This window comes from Lissotriton helveticus, chromosome 5_1 (assembly GCF_964261635.1).
Source record: "Lissotriton helveticus chromosome 5_1, aLisHel1.1, whole genome shotgun sequence".
In the NCBI taxonomy this organism is placed as follows: domain Eukaryota; kingdom Metazoa; phylum Chordata; class Amphibia; order Caudata; family Salamandridae; genus Lissotriton; species Lissotriton helveticus.
The window spans coordinates 1,449,776,737-1,449,794,151 of record NC_136065.1 but is presented as its reverse complement, the minus strand read 5'-3'; the positions used below and the strand labels follow the sequence as shown (position 1 = coordinate 1,449,794,151).

The 17,415-nt window shown below is 42.3% G+C and overlaps 1 protein-coding gene across 1 annotated transcript in view; it reads left to right on the top strand.

Moving 5' to 3' along the window:
• Positions 1 to 17,415, top strand: part of LOC144755474 (cytochrome P450 2G1-like) — a 662,651-nt gene that overhangs the window by 127,315 nt on the left and 517,921 nt on the right. The window lies entirely within an intron of this gene.

Genomic DNA, 17,415 nt, shown 5'->3' with positions numbered 1-17,415 from the left:
TTATTTACTTTAGTGGCTTATCATTTGTGGTAGGACTCACCCGCACTATAATTGTGGTTGCACCCGCATTTTGCGGGATTTAGATAGCAGGGCTGCTGTGAGACTCGCTTTGCGGCGTTAGCCGCCATATTGGGTGAGTGAGTGTTAGTGAGAACGGGCCGTTCACTAGGCGCCATCTTGGTTGGCGGTCTAGAGGCTCGCATCGGTGGACTCCCGCGCTTTGGCCCGCACTTAAGGAGCTTTTTCCCCACACTCAGGTAGATCGTTGGAACCTGCACGCGCGTTACTGCATTTGGCAGCTTTTAAATCCAATCCCTTTGGCACTGTGCACGCTCGCGCTGTAACACGCGCACTCACGTTTTATTTACTTTAGTTGCTTATAATTTGTGGTAGGACTCACCCGCACTATAATTGTGGTTGCACCCGCATTTTGCGGGATTTAGAAAGCAGGGCTGCTGTGAGACTCGCTTTGTGGCGTTAGCCGCCATATTGGGTGAGTGAGTGTTAGTGAAAACTGGCCGTTCACTAGGTGCCATCTTGGTTGGCGGTCTAGAGGCTCGCATCGGTGGACTCCCGCGCTTACGGTGATAAATAGAAATGACGGACCCTACGCGCAGCGTTGGCGCGCAGCGTGCGCGTCGTTGGCGCGCCGGAGGTGCGCCAGAGGTAAGCCCGTTTGCGCCCGTTCGCGCACAGGGCGCGCTGGTGGCTGGAAATGCTGCCCATGTGGATTCCCCCCTTTTAATTTACACTAAAGAGGAGCTCCTTAGCTTGAAATCTACGGTTATACCTGGCCATCAGCCCCCTACATCCAATAGATGTCAGGAAATCTTGTCTTGTGGCTTGCTAAATGTGAGATCCCTTTGTAAGCACTTCATGGAGATAGCAGTACTCATTGAACAACACGAACTGGACGCTCTCTTCATGACGGAAACTTGGACCAGGACAGACAGTATAGTGGAGCTGGGTCAAGCCTGCCCCCAGGATATAAGCTCAGACATATCCCTCGGGTTGGGGCGAGAGGAGGAGGCATAGGGCTAATTTACAGGGAATCGCTGGATTTCTCCCAGCTGGAAATCAAGGAGATCCCGGATTGTGAGCTGATGGGTTTCTCCTTGAAGGGGCAGAGTGGGTTTCTTTACACAGGTTTACTGTGTTATCAACCCCCGGCCTGTGCTCTGTCCGCCGTGACTGAGCTCACGGATTTGATATATGACCTTTCAAACTCCCATGCCGGATTGGTGGTGTTGGGAGATTTCAATCTGTGGCCAGATGGACCAACAGACTTGGCTTTTAAATATTTGACCCAGGCCTGTTGTAACATTCAACTGGAGCAGTTAGTCCTTTCTCAAACTCACCAAAAGGGCCATGCTCTGGACCTTATCTTTGCTGCCCCAAGCCAGGTGACTGTCGAGAATATTTTACCACAATGTTGGACGGACCATGCCCTTGTCCTTTTCTCCATGGCTCTCCCAGGGGGCTGCTCAAAAAACAGTAACTCGGGAGTTGCTAAGACTGGTAGACAGTGGTCGAAGCTTTTGAAAGATGCCTTCTTGCCGAACTTGCTCCCTGGAAATTTTAAATTGGGAGGAAATACGGATGAAAGTTATAACTCTCTTACCCGGCAAATTACCGCCTCTTTAGACAAACTGGCCCCCCTGAGGAAATTGCGCGATAGAACCAAAACCGCAATGCCTTGGTTCTCGAGGGAGCTTCTTCAGCAAACATTTCAGTGCAAGCGCACTGAATGGGTATGGAGAAAGCAGTACATTGAATCTGACAAACTTCTCTTTAAACAGGAACTAGCGGCTTATAAGTCGCAGATTAAGTGCGCTAAAGCTAAGTTCCTAGAAGAGACTTTACTGTCAGCTTCAAATAAAGCTCAGGCCCTGTTTAAAATCATTAAAGATCTTTCCCGCCCGGCCTGTGTTACAATAGATATTCCAGCCTCTCAATTGTTATGTGACTTGTTGGCCAAGGCCTTCGAGGATAAGATCGCGACTATTTTGAGTAATTTTAATCCTCCGGGACCTGTGGTTGTTTCTCTAACCACTATGGAGAGGGAGATCGGGAAAGCCCGGTTGGATAGCTTTCCTCTTCCTTCCCTTATAGAGTTTTGCTCTCTAGCGGATGGAGTAGCTTCCGGCTCTCCCCTTGATGTGCTGCCACACAAATTTTGGAAGCTGTTTAGGGATGAACTTTTCCCTGCTCTCCATGCAATCTGCTGTCAATCTCTTGACTCTGCCTCGGTTCCGGATAATTGGAAACTTGCTGTAGTTTCTCCATTACTGAAAAAGGAATCACTGGACCTTTATGTCCAGCAAACTATCGACCTATATCATTGCTCCCCTTTCCGATTAAAATCTTGAAAAAACTGGTCACAAAACACCTGTCCAGTTTTCTGGAGACAAATGATTGTCTGGACTCGACGTAGTTTGGCTTTAGACCAGCCCATGGAACTGAATCAGCCTTGGTGACTGTTCTGAATGACCTTCGCTCGCAAGCCAACCAAGGCCGAGCGGCATTTTTAGTGCTGCTCGACATGTCGGCAGCGTTCGATACAGTCAGCCATGGCATCCTGATCAGGAGACTGGAAGAGGCAGGGGGGGCGGGCCGGGCCCTAGACTGGCTGGTTTCGTACCTTGCCAATAGACATCACGTAGTTGCCCTGCCTCCCTTTAAGTCTTCCATCCAAAGGGTTGAGCAGGGCGTACCCCAGGGCTCGGCCGTCAGCCCCATCCTTTTTAACCTTTACCTCCGCCCCCTGATCAAGCTTATTAAATTTTTTGGCATTGCAGTCACCAAGTACGCCGACGACACTCAACTTATCTTCTCTTTTGAGGGTAAGGATGCAATGTCGCTGGAGACCTTCCATCATTGTATGGTCAGCACGGCGGAATGGCTGGGTAACAACTCCTTGCAGTTCAATAGTTCTAAAACCGAGGTGCTCCACTGCTCAGCAGATCGTATTCCGCGTCCACTCCCACAAGATTTCTGGCCCCTATCCTTTCAGGGCACGGTATCAGCAGCTGACTCGGTTCAAAACCTGGGAGTGATGATGGAACCCAATCTACAACTGGATGGTTTTGTAAATAAAACAGTGTCCATCTGCATGGCGCTGTTGCCCTCTTTGCGGAAGATCCTCCCACTGCTCCCGACCCATGCCAGAACAGAAGTGGTGCGGAGTATCATCTTGAGCAGACTTGATTACTGCAACGCACTGCTTCTGGGGGCCCCTATCATCCTATTGGGCAAGCTGCAGCGGGTTCAGAATTTTGCTGCAAAACTGGCACTTTCTCGCCGGCGCCTTGATTCTTCTTCAGCGGCACTTAAAGATCTCCATTGGCTGCCCATTTCCCAGCGCGTCGAATTCAAAGCTCTGTGTCTGGTCTTTCGGGCTCTTCATGGCCAGGGACCGATCGGCTGCGGCTCATTTAGTGGCAGTCCCCAAGATCCGGAGGATTCTGATGGGTGGCCGTTCCTTTGGTTACGCTGCATCCAGGTTGTGGAATGCGCTGCCACTGTCCCTCCGAAGCCTGGGAGACCTCTCTTCTTTTAAAAAGGGATTAAAAACTCACCTTTTTCAAGGACACTGTAGCTGACTGTTAATGTAATGTTTCGTGTGTTCAGGCCATGAAAGATCACAGCGCCAGGATACCCGTCGGGTGACAGCTGCGCTTTATAAGTGTGCCATACAATACAATACATACAATTACCTACTGGCGGTCGCCAGTAAGTAGATATAGTTAATTTCTCCAAGAAAATGGCCTGCCCAGCTCCGCTCCTTCCCTGAAAGTGTGGGGGAGATTCGTCAAGTGGGGGCTGAGAAAAAAGGGGGTCCCAAAACGTGTTTTCCCCATGCACTTTTCCATAGGGACCTTTAGCCAGGGCTACAGCCCGAACGGCTGAACAGAATTACACCACATCTGGCAGAGAGGTAGAGTTCGGTTCGCAGATTGTGATTTGTTATAAATGGTGTAAATCCGTTCAGTAGTTCCTGAGAAATCATAGTGATATCTAGGCACAGATTTCAGAAGTCTGTACAGTAAGCGTACCTTCCCGAGCACGAGCTGCATGCTGATTGGCTGTCAACTGTCTGTCAAAACTCCAAACCAGGAAGTGTTGGCAGCCATCTTGTGCCTCAGTAGAACCGATGCACAAGAAAACAGAAAAAGAAACGTGAAAAACGCGAAAAGGGGGCAGGGTAGAAACACCCTGACCCCCAAGGCCCCCCCTAATTTTATTTTTGTTGACAAAATCGCGGGGTACGTGTACCTTGCCGATCCCAAAACAAAAATTAAGGCACCACTCTGCAAACGCGCCCCCTGCGTTTGCAGAGGGGGAAATAATTCCCCTTGAATACTGGGGTCCCTGGGGGCCAGGTAGCCCACCAGGAACCTCCAGTATGTACCAGGGGGCTGCCTTGCAGAGTCCTGTAAAGAGGCCACGTCCCTTTTTACACCTCTCTGCAACACAGCCCCCTGTTGCATACTGGAGGTTCCTGGTGGACTATAGCATGTTCTAAGTTGAGGTATTAAGTCCCCTTGCATACTGGGGGTCCCTGGGGGCCAACTAGCTCACCAGGAACCTCCAGTATACGCCAGGGGGCTGCCTTGCAGAGAGGTGTAAAAAGGGGCGTGGGCTCTTTACACGTCTTTGCAAGGCAGCCCCCTGGCGCCTTTGCAGAGGGGGAACTAATTCCCCTTCAATACTGGGGGTCTCTGGGGACCAACTAGCCCACCAGGAACCTCCAGTATGCGCCAGGGGGCAGCGTTGCAGAGAGGTGTAAAAAGGGGTGTGGCCTCTTTACACATCTCTGCAATGCAGACCCCTGGCACATACTGGAGGTTCCTGGTGGGGTACTTGGCCCCCAGGGACCCCCAGTATGCAAGGGGACTTAATACCTCAACTTAGAACATGCTATGGGGCGCGTTTGCACAGTGGTGAAGGTAGGGGGAGGGGATTGAGGTGATATGTGTGCAAACATGCCCTGTGGCCCGTTTTAAGTTGGGGAATTAATTCCTCTTCAATCCATAGGTCCCCTTGGGGCCAACTAGTCCAACAGACACCTCCAGTAAGCGCCATGGAGCTGCATTGCAGAGTGTTGTAAAAAGGGGGCGTGCCCTCTGAACACCTCTCTGCAATGCTTCTCCCTGGCGCATACTGGAGGTACCTGGTGGGCTAGTTTGCTCACAGGGTACTCAGGATTGAAGAGGAATTAATTCCCCAACCTAAAACGCGCCACAGGGCGTGTTTGCACACGTCACCTCAGGCCCCGCCCCCTTCCTTCACTATTGAGCACAATATTCCTCTAAAATCAGCGGAACTATGAATTTCGATTTACTCACCTGTTATCACGAGAGACGTCAGTGCTGCATCTTTGAGCCCAGTACAGACCCTGAAAAGTAAATCTAAGCGTACTTACCAGTAACGTGTATTTCCTTCCATAGGAATCTATTGTGTGGTTTTCACCAGAAAATGTTCTAAGTGTCTATTTTTGAAACGTACAAATATTCCTGCAAAATCAGCCGAACTACGAATTCCGATTTACTCACCTGTTATCAGGAGAGACCTCAGTGCTGCATCTTTCAGCCCACTACTGATCCTGAAAAGTAATTCTAACAATACTTACAGTAACTTGAATTTCCTTCCAAAGGCTAACGTTGACTTGTTTCACTTGGAATTTTTTTTAAGTCTGGAGTTTTGGAACTTTAAAAAATTCCTCTAAAATCAGCCGAACTCTGAATTCCGATTTACTCACCTGTTATCAGGAGAGACCTCAGTGCTGCATCTTTCAGCCCAATACTGATCCTGAAAAGTAATTCTAATCGTAGTTACAGTAACTTGAATTTCCTTCGATAGGCTAACATTGACTGGTTTCACTTGGATGTTTTTCTAAGTGTGGAATTTTGGAACTTTAAAAAATTCCTCTAAAATCAGCCGAACTACGAATTCCGATTTACTCACCTGTCATCAGGAGAGACATCAGGGCTGCATATTTGAGCCCAGTACTGATCCTGAAAAGTTATTCTAACCATACTTACCAGTAACTTGAATTTCCTACAATTGGAATCCATTGTCTGGTTTTCCCCAGAAATGTTTCTGTGTCTATTTTCACAAACTAAAATATTTCTAAAAAAATCGCCTGTATCACTTAAACACATTCTTTCAACTGTTTACAGGAGATGCACCAGTGCTGGAACCAGGATCCACGACTGAGTAAGAAAAAGTAATGATAACACTACTTACCAGCTAAGTGAAGTTCCTCCCATAGGATAACATTGGTGATTCTATGTGAAAACATTTCTGTCAACTTTTAAAATACAATAATATTCCTTAAAAATCACTACTGTAACTAAAACAGTTTTACTCAACCGTTTCACATGAGGTGTCCGAGGACTGAATCTATGATCCAGTCCTGTGGTTAGACAAGTAATCCATAAAGTAACTAATTGCATTTAACTAGAAAAACACATTAAGGCCAATGTTGCTCTGTGTTTGAAATTGTGTTGCCCATTGCAACAACTGTAACTACTGTACTTAAAAGTCTATTGCCTATTTGCAAAGTATTTAAACTAAAGTAATTCATTCTGAGAAAGTATATTTTGTAATGTAATGTACAATGTAATTACAATGTCATTTAAAAAATAAAATATCTAAAAATAAATAGTTTAAAAAATATAGTAAATGAGTGTAAAAAAATATAACAATTAATACATTTAAAAATTTTCATTTACAAAACCTTCGAAATTCACTGAAAAAACCAAAGGTTTCAGGCCTGATATAGGGGTCGATTAGGATTGCGGTGAATACGCATCCTCCGGGCCAGTAGAAGCCACCGCCTGCCCGGAGGATGCGGATTCACCGCTGCGGCATATGAAAAGACCCCCCGCCACATTAAGATGGCTGGGGGGTCATCGGCGGACGGGAAGACCGTCCGCCGCCTTTCCGCCGCGGTCGCCTTCCGACCGTGGCGGAAAAGCTCTAATATGGTGGCGGTGTCTATCAGACACCGCCAGCCATATTAGGATGTGCGTCAGGACATGCCTTTCCGTGGCGGCAATGCCGCCACGGAAAGGCATACGGTCAGGGTGGCGGTCACATCCTAATTGCACCGGAGGGACCGCCACTGCCCCTGTGGACGGTCCCTCCACCTTGGGGATGGCGCCATCATAATAGGCCACCTAGTTAGGAATTTGAAATTCACTGAAATAACCATAGGTTTCAGGCCTGATATAGTTAGGAATTAGCATTTAAAAAACCTTTGAAATTCACTGAAAAAACCATACGTTTCAGGCCTGATTAAGGGGGTCTTTAGGATTGCGTTTTTTCCGCATCCTCCGGGCCGGCGGACACCTCCGCCGGCCCGGAGGATGCGGAAAAACCTCTGCGGAGCCTTCAAAGACCCCCCACAAGATTAGGATGGCTGGGGGGTGAGGAAGACCGTCCGCAGCTTTTCCGCCACGGTCGCCTTCCGACCGCGGCGGAAAAGCTCTAACATGTCTGGCGGTGTCTATCAGACACCGCCAGGCATATTAGGATGTCTGCATTTCTATGCCTATTACTAGTGTATGATGAGGCGTATCGCCACAGTGATGTCATCAGTGATGTCATTTGAGATGTCATCAGTGATGTCACTGACCATGTCATGAATGATGTAATATGTGACATCATCAGCAGTGGATTGCGGGCGCGTAAGTTATAGTTAGTACAACTAACTATAATGGGGGAATTTCAATGGTTTTTTACAAGTGAAATGTCCAACTAACTATTACATATCTGAAACCTGTGGTTTTTTCAGTGAATTTCTGAGGTTTTCTAAATGCTAAATCCTAACTATAACATGTCTGAAACCTATGTTTTTTTCAGTGAATTTCAAAGGTTTTGTAAATGACAATTTTTTTATTTATTTATTCTTATATTTATTTATTTTTATACTAATTTATTTTAAACTATTTATATTTAGATATTTTATTTTTTAAATGATATTACATTGTGTGTCCCCCCTTCCTTTTAACTTTTTTGAGGCCTCGGGACCCCATCCCTTAGAGTCAGACCCACAAATCTAACTTTATTAATTTTTTTATAGGAAGGGGATTCCTACGGAAGGAAATACAAGTTACTAGTATGCTTAGAATTACTTTTCATTGTCAGTGTTGGGCTAAAAGATGTATCACTGGGTTCTCTCCTGATAACAGGTGAGTAAATTGGAATTCATTGTTCAGATGATTTCAGGTGAATATTTTAAAGTTCCAAAACTCCACACTTAAAAGAATGTGCAAGTAAAACCAGTCAATGCTAGCCTATGAAAGCAAATTCACTTAGCAGGTAAATAGTGTTATCGTTACCTTTTCTTACTCAGGGGTGGATCCTGGATCCAGCACTGCTGCATCTCCTCTAAACAGTTGAAAGAATGCAAATTACCAAAGACTTGCGGAAGCCCACGTTTTTAATATCGCTAGAATGCGCGGATCATACGCGCACCCCGCGGTTTTACCAAAAGAAAAAAAACATTTGTGGCTCTGGGGGTCCTTTTGGGACCCTCTGAGCAGACCTTTAGGTTCAGGGTGTGTTCACCCTCCCCCTTATTACATTTTAAAAACACATTTCACACGCTTCTTCAACCTCCCTTCTACCGAGGCATAAAATGGCAGCCAACAGTTTCTAGTTTCAAATGTTGACACCCACTTGTCAGCCAATTAGCATTGTGATCGAAAGGAATCGCTTATAGTATGATGACAATAAGCGGAGTATCCGTATTCAATTTTGTTTATGGGAAGAGGGCCGCGTGGCCCCCCTCACATGGCCAATTCCGGGCACAGGGGTCCCCATGCCCCGGGGCATGGCTAATAATATATTTTTATTTTATGGAGGAGGGCTACATAGCCCCCGTCCTGAAGCCACTTCAAGGTCCCGGGGACCCCATTCCCTGGAAACTGACTAATTTCAAAATGTATTTTGGCCGTCACCGTTGGGGACCATGGGAGAATCTCCAATTCCCCCACTGTCCCGCCGGCTCCCCACCTCCTGCGTGAGCCGGTGTTCAAACGACACTCGAACTCCATCTGTGTATTTACCCTCTAGGAGTTGCCTTCACTTTGCGCATGCATATTTGTGGTAGCGCATGCATGCTAATGTTACGCATGCGCACAATACGTCCCACCGTCTGGCTAACGTATTTCATTTTATTTGCGCATGCTCAATTACAACATGCCCAATCACAGCTCTCACACCCAGTGACATCATGCTCAACCAATCATAGTTCTGCAAAGCATTTATAACCTGCCAACCTACTCGAACTTTTACTATTCCGCAGTCGCAGCCATTGATAGTGGTCGTTTCCACTTCTTCGTAGGTGAGCACTTTTTTTTAAGAGTAATTAAATTAATTAATCTGAATGATCTTTAAATACAGAGTAAATGCAAATTTTTGTTTGATTTGACAATGTTATGTTTAAGCACGCTTTCCTGCTTTTTTGTATCGTTAAAGTTGACTTCACAACTTTAGTTTCTGTGCAAATCCCTTAATCCTGGTGCGTTTCTTTAATTTGCAAAGCGGCACGTGACCGTTCCCGCACCAGTGTGCTACGTGCTGTTCAACTTAATGCAATGTAGTTTTTCTCATGTAAGTAGTGCGTCACGTGCCCCATGCATTCCAAAAGTAATGTTTTTGGAATAGTGTATTTTAGTATGCTTTCCAGCTCTTGAATATTGAATAAGTTACCTTGGTACCCGTTGTTTCTGGGCAAATAACGTAATACTGCCCCCTTTCATTAGTGCGCCACGTGCTGCTTCTTCCCCATGCACTGCACATGTAATCGATTGACCAATGTCGTATTTTAGCATGCTCTCCATGTTTTTTAATACCGTTAAACTTGATTTCTTATCATTTGTTCTGTGCAAATCACTTAATCCTGCCACGTTTCTTTAATTTCCCAAGCGCCACATGGCCGTTCCCGCAGCAGTGTACTACGTGCTGTTCAAGTTAATGTGATGTAGTTTTTCTCATGTAACTAGTGCGTCACGTGCCCCATGCATTGCAAAAGTAATGTTTTCGGCAATAGTGTATTTTAGGACTGTTTCCAGCTCTTAAATCTCAAATATCTTGCCTTGGTAGGCAATGTTTCTGGGCAAATAACTTAATCCTGCCGCCTTTAACTTTTTAAGTAGTGCGTCACATGCTGCTTGCTCCCCATGCACTGCACATGTAATCGATTGACCAATGTTGTATTTTAGCACACTTTCCATGTTTTTAATAATGTTAAACTTGATTTCTTATCCTTTATTCTGTGCAAATCACTTAATCCTACCACGTCTCTTTCATTTGCCAAGCGCCACTTGGCCGTTCCCGCAGCTGTGTGCTACGTGCTGTTCAAGTTAATGCAATGTAGTTTTTGTCGTGTAATGCACATGTAATTGATTGGCCAATATTGTATTTTAGCACGCTCTATGTTTTTTAATAACGTTAAACTTGATTTGCCCCCTGTTCTAGCTCATTATACAGATCCACCAGATCCCCTGATTACTCTCCATATGCTATCAGCCGAAAATTGCAATTGACCTAATGAAGTTATGAGGTTTGACTTGACTTCAACATTTCATGATATAAAAGCATTCTCAGATGAAGATTTGTGTATTTCATGCAAAATATTTTACATAACCATTCGTATGTCTCTAAAAGGTTTTCCTACAGATATTGAAGCGTTCCGAATTTAACCAATGGCAGTTAGTGATAGAATCTAAACAAAGATAACAGGACAGCTACAATTGTGGCGTTTTGTGCATGCTGATAATGATACTTCCTAAAACATTAATTTATTGAAGATACCTTACTTTATGTTATTTTATGTTAATAACTGTTTTCATTAGAATAGTTGTAAATAGGAAAGAGGGCTCTTAGGGATGATACTTATGAACGCCTACCCAGCGAATCCATAGTGCCCCTTGAAAGCATATTGGTATTCGCATATGATTTGGTCTAACCACTAGTATGGTCCTAAAGCGCTTGGTTTGAACCCTCTGATGATTGCTTTTCAACGCCAATCCTATTGAGAACAATTGTTTTTATGTATGTTAAAATTAAGCTCGGACATTTGTACAACATATACATTTTTTACTCTTTTTTCAGTTTGCAGAATGTTACATAAGTCAGCAGCCAATTGCCGAGGTTGAAGAAAGAATATACTCCTGTTCTAGTTCATTACACCGATGTCTCAAATATGGAACATACTAGTTGTAAGAAGCTGAATGACAATTGCAATGGATCATCACCCTAGTGGTGTCATAAACTTTGGATTAATTGGTACTTTGTTTTGTCTATGAATTTTTTTCATAAAAAGGCACACCTTAAAATAGGTGACTGTCCTATGCACTCAATTGGTAAACAAACAAGAAAAATATGTGGCTAATGTAGGTGCCATAACTACACAAGATGCCACTGTCCAAAATATGTCATTATTAGATGTTTTGAATGAAGTTTGGACAGAAGGAAATACAACAGCCACTCAGGACAGGGGAAACAACCTAGGTGGAGATGATATCTTATCAAGTAAGACAGCTAAGGAACCGATAATAACATCACCGTTCAGGGCTAACTTTACATTCACTCCAATCAACCCTAGGGATTCAATTGATGTCTTTAACGAACATGTAATGTCTGATTTAAACAACTGAATCATAAAGTGCAAAATACCAGAGAAAAATACAACAAACGCGGTGATGTAATATGATGATGGCATTAGACGTCACATCATTGAATACTAGTATTAGAGGCACTAACGGTATCAAAGCATTGGTGATAGAGATGGTTGAATTCTGCTTAACAAATAATGTATTTATGTATAATAATCTACATTTTAAGCAGATAATGGGCATGGCTATGGAGCCAACTTCTCCCCCTGCTATGCTTGCTTGCACATGGGCTGGTGGGAGGAGCTGGTTCTTGCCAAAGACCATGATGAGATTGTTTAAAACAACATAGTTATATGGCTACGTTTTATCGATGACCTTTTCGTAATTTGGAAGGGTACCGAGAATGAGGCACATGAATGTGTTAAATCCATTAATGTTAACTCACTCAATCTACATTTTACAGCAACCATAAGTAAAACAACGGTCCATTTTTTGGACACAAGGGTATACGTTGAGAACAATAAAATAGACTAAACTTTACCGCAAGGAAACTGCAGGCAATTCGACCTTACACAGCAGCAGTGCCCATCCGAGACATCTCATTAACAGCATTCCCCATGGGGAAATGCTGAGATTGAGGAGGGTGAATAGTAATCAAATGACATTAAAAGAGGCGCAGGAAAAATCCAAAACTAGATTTCTAGCACGAGATTATTCACTCAAAATTATTGAAGGGGCAATAACGAAATCCATGATTCCAGACAGACTAGATCTAAATAAACCTAAACCTGTGACATGTGAGAAAAAACAACAAGGTCTACTACAGACAAACAAGATCTCTGAAAATAATATCAAGTCTGAATAGTTTTGGTTTATCATGGAATACAGTAAACAACATAGAGAATGACGCAATATTATCACGCGTAATTGGCCACTGATCTTGAGTAATCCAACACATTGTCAAACAAAATACCTATCACTCACAAAAGGGCTAGTTCTATGAGGGACACATTGATGAAGACAAGTCCTGAAGTAATTGAAAATTTTGGTTGGTTGAAATCCCACAAAGGATTCTATAGGTGTAAAACAACCCTTGTTAATATATATATGGCCCCACTGGCGCGGAGAGTCAAACAGCTGGGTTTTGAAATCATCTCATACGCAGACGACATACAGCTTATGTTCACTATTGGGACAAACACAGAGCTAGAGAAAACACACTTCGCCACTGGCATGAAGGTGATCTCTGATTGGATGACAGGAAACTGCCTTCAACTAAATCCAGAGAAAACAGAGATCATGTTAATGGGGAAAGCTTCGGACATCTGATCAGATGATTGGTGGCCCGTCCAATTAGGCTCCGCTCCCATCCCCAAATCTTCAGTAAAAAACCCAGGCATAAAAGTGGATCAGACTCTGTCCATGAAGGACCATATGGCGGCTAGGACCAGCTCATGCTACTATAGCCTACGACTTCCAGTGAAAATACTTCCGTTCATACCTATCCTTCATCGCAGGACATTAGTACAGACTATGGCAACTAGTCGTTTAGACTATGGCAATGCTTTGCTGGCAGAAGTGGGAGAGACGCTCCTGGCCAAATTACAAGTTGTCCAGAACACAGCAGCGAGAATGATTTTAAACCGTCCTGCAGGATCTTCCCCAACCCCGCTCCTCAGAGAATTACATTGACTATCTGTGAAAAAGAGATCCTTCTTTAAAATCTGCTGTTTAACCTATAACGCTCTCAACAATAAAGGCCCTCGCTATTTACAAAGAAAATTGCTCAAATACTGCCCCTCCAGGATATCTAGCTCGCTGGGGCTGCTACAGGTTCCTCGAATCTGTCTCACCCGGACCGGGGGCAGAGCTTTTTCATATCTGACCGCAAGATACTGGAACCAGCTTCCCCAGGCTCTGCGAGCTACCCCTATCTATGGCACTTTCAGAAAACAGCTGAAAGCCTTTTTGATCTAATCAACCCAATCTTTTAGGCAGCGCCGAGATGCCCCAGGGTGAGTTGAGCGCTTAATAAACCAATTAACATACCATAACATAACAAACATGTAAAGCATGTCAATTGGGCATAAATAGAGCCTAATACACAACACCATTCATGTTATATATGTCCTGATGTGCCCATGTGGGCTACAACACATTGGAAGAACAAAGATGAAAGCCAACAAACGTATATTACAACACTTCAGGGCAATAACCAATCAAGACACTATGTACCCTGCGGCACGACATTTCAGGGAATACCATAACTCTAAGAGTCAAAATCTGAAATATTATCTAATCGACTCAGTGCACCCAACCAGTCGAGGGAGCAACAGAGAGGCTAAACTAAGAAGGTTAGAGACAAGGTATATCCTTGAAATGGACTCCAAGACCCCGGGTGGTCTAAACAATCCTGAGGACACGTACACCTGCTTATAAAACCCAAAGTCCGAAGTGACAAAAACAAAAATGGTACACTTCAAAATACATTTTGGATATAGCGAATTGCATGTATTTTGCACAGTATGTTTTCAAGATATTTATATATTTATATATATTTATATATGTATTTACTATTTAATATCTGAAACATATGTGATTCAATTTACATGAATTCAAGCTGCTATATTTATATTTATATTAGTATGTATACATATTTCATGATCCAACAAAACACAGGAAAGTAATAATCTAAGAAATCAATGTGTTCTTTGGAATGTACTTCTCAGTTATAAGAATTGTGTTATCACACCTAACGAAAATATCATTAGTTATTGATACCAAGAAAGGGCAAACAAGGTTGAAAAAATATTGTTAACATAAAACTAACTATATGGACAAAGGTAAAAACACTTAAGAAGAAAATAAAAATAGGTTTTAAGAATAGCATTTAGCACTGGCACTTTATTTTGCACTATTTTGCACATCAGGACTGGTTACAAAGTATGAAAACATACTCGTAAGATGTATCTACATTATGTTACAAATTACCTTGAAGAAATTGTTTTATATTTAAATATTGTATTTTGCACATTAACTCAACAAGAATTGAATGTTCCAACAATTGACTTCTTGCATTTAAGCAATTAATATGTCAATAAAGTGTGAAATAGCAGATATATTTTTGAAAGAATCATGCCCCATACTAATAGAGTATATAATTAAACTACATATGCCGATTCAATACAGGGTTGATCCTGTTTGACAAAAGTATTTACTTGTTACCTCATTGAATCCTTCTTTGTAATTTTAGTTATGGAAAGTGATACATGTATATCGTAACAAATGTTGGTGGAAACTAACGACAAACATTTATTTTTAAATATTTTAAATATAATATATGGTTTTCTTCGTGATATGGTGATTACATTTATGCATTTATGCAATGGCACAATAAACTTCGTAGTATTTTTGCCATGTCCGTAATCACATGCAAATTCGAATCAAACACTCAGCACAATGTCACTTTAAAAATAGAAAGCATGACCACAACGTTACAATGTGATGAAGACTCATAGGGAGTTGAAACTTGCTATGGCAGCATCAACATAATAAATATTTAAATTTGCACCTACTCTGTGGTCCTTGTCCGTGTGTGGCAAAAGCGAAGCCGGAAAGCCTGCGGAGAAAGCGATATATATATATATATATATATATACATATATATATATATATATATATATAAAACCTTAGAAATTCACTGAACTATAGGTTTCAGGGGTGTTATAGTTAGCTGGACATTTCACTTGTACAAAACCATTGAAATTCTACCGTTATAGTTAGTTGTACTTGTGCCCGCAATCCACTGTGCTTAATGTCACATATTAGATCCTTCATGATATGGTCAGTGACATTACTGATGACATCACTGATGAAATCTCAAATGACATCACTGATGACATCACAGATGACATCATTCAGTGAATGTGGTTTGCATCCATATTTAAATAAGTATTATATATATAGCAATCTGCATTGAAGACTCAGTGGATGTATACGTGTGTAGATGGAGAATTTAGTACCACTATGAAGTGCCTAATGTAAAGTGTGTCACTGAACATATGGGATAGTGATTAAACTGTCTGAATATATGTATCACTTTTTCTCTTATTCTATAAACTACTGCATACGTTTGTTACTACCTATGTGAAACTCTGTATTATTTTTTAATTAGTTAAGTGAGTATTTGTATGAGAGAGTGAATGTGTGTGTGGTTGGGTGGAAGGTGTGTGACTGTCCAAAGATGTGTAAATAGTGGTTTTAGTAGGTATATGTTGTTAAGACTGCATGTGGAAACAGTTGCTTGGGTGATTAAATCTCTTTATGGGTGTGGTGAAGAGTACAATATATTTCTTAATGATACACGTCCAAGAATGTTGAAATATAAAAAGCACTGTATGTAATAGTTGCTGTATATAAATAAGTATATATAAGAATCAGTGGTTATCTGCATAACTGTATGGAAAACTGTATATTTATAATAATGATTTTATACCTCACTAAGTATAAGTTACTTTCTATACCAATAAATAAAGTTATGTTTGTTTAGGTGTATAGCTGAGTAAATGTATGTATGATCAATTGTTTGCATAGGTGAGTAGCATGACTGATATGTCCTGCGGTGTAATGCTGATATAGGTGTACAAGTATATTTATTATTTTTCTATTGATGTTTGTCAGCAAATATGAGTGAATGTATAGGTAAGTGTTTAGATGTGTATGTAGATATACAAATTAGTGAGTGGGTTTTTAGAAACTTGTGTTGGTGTGTGAGTGGTTTAAAAAATGGTAGTTTATATTTTATAGCGAGTGATGAAAGGTTATACTAGTGTATGATGAGGTGTATCTCATTGTCAGGTGGATGATGTCAACCGTGATGTCATCAGTTATGTCATTTGAGATGTCATCAGTGATGTCACTGACCATGTCATGAATGATGTAATATGTGACATCATCAGCAGTGGATTGCGGGGGCACGAGTTATAGTTAGTACAACTAACTGTAATGGAATTATATTATTTTTTTATTGTTTTTTTTGGAGTCGCACACCCAAAGCGCACCATTCTCGATCACTGCGCAGAACCTATCCGCCATTTTGGATTGTTGTGTAGGATCCGCCTACGGTGTCCGACGGGTACGACTTTCACTATGCTAATGCTATGTGACTGGTACGTGACTTGTGGCGCATACGTGACATGTACGTATTAGGCGACGCGACGGTCCCGCGGTTCCGCGTGATGTCATATGTGTGTTGGACGCAGTGGGTGCGCGACTCCCGCGAAATTTTTAATTTCCAAAAACATATATATATATTTAAGATAAATATTAAGACAAGACATTATCTGAGCTAGTCATAAAAATAAGATTCTTTAACTTTTAATAAAGTTACATTACTTTTAAATGCGCGCACCCTACGTGGACCCCCTGTGACCAGAAAAAAAGAGATTTGATTGGTTCATAACACTTCCTATTCTATGTATTGAAGGCCCCCTCCCATTTCATTTACTCTTCTTAGACCTTCCATAGGAGAATACCTGTCTACAGAAGAACACTACATTTTTTTAAATGGAGACCTCTAATTGAATTTTATACAGAAAAATGGCTACACCTTGTTGAATCTTTAGACTCTGAACATTCTGAGGCTGAAGAATTTGTTTCAGAACCTCCCCCTCCAGAAAAATATACCTCTATTGTTAGGAAGTTTTTTATTTTCCCGTCGGGGCAAAAAAAAGTAAATGCAACGAAAGTTACATGCAAGATCTGCAAGGCGGTGCTCTCCAGAGGA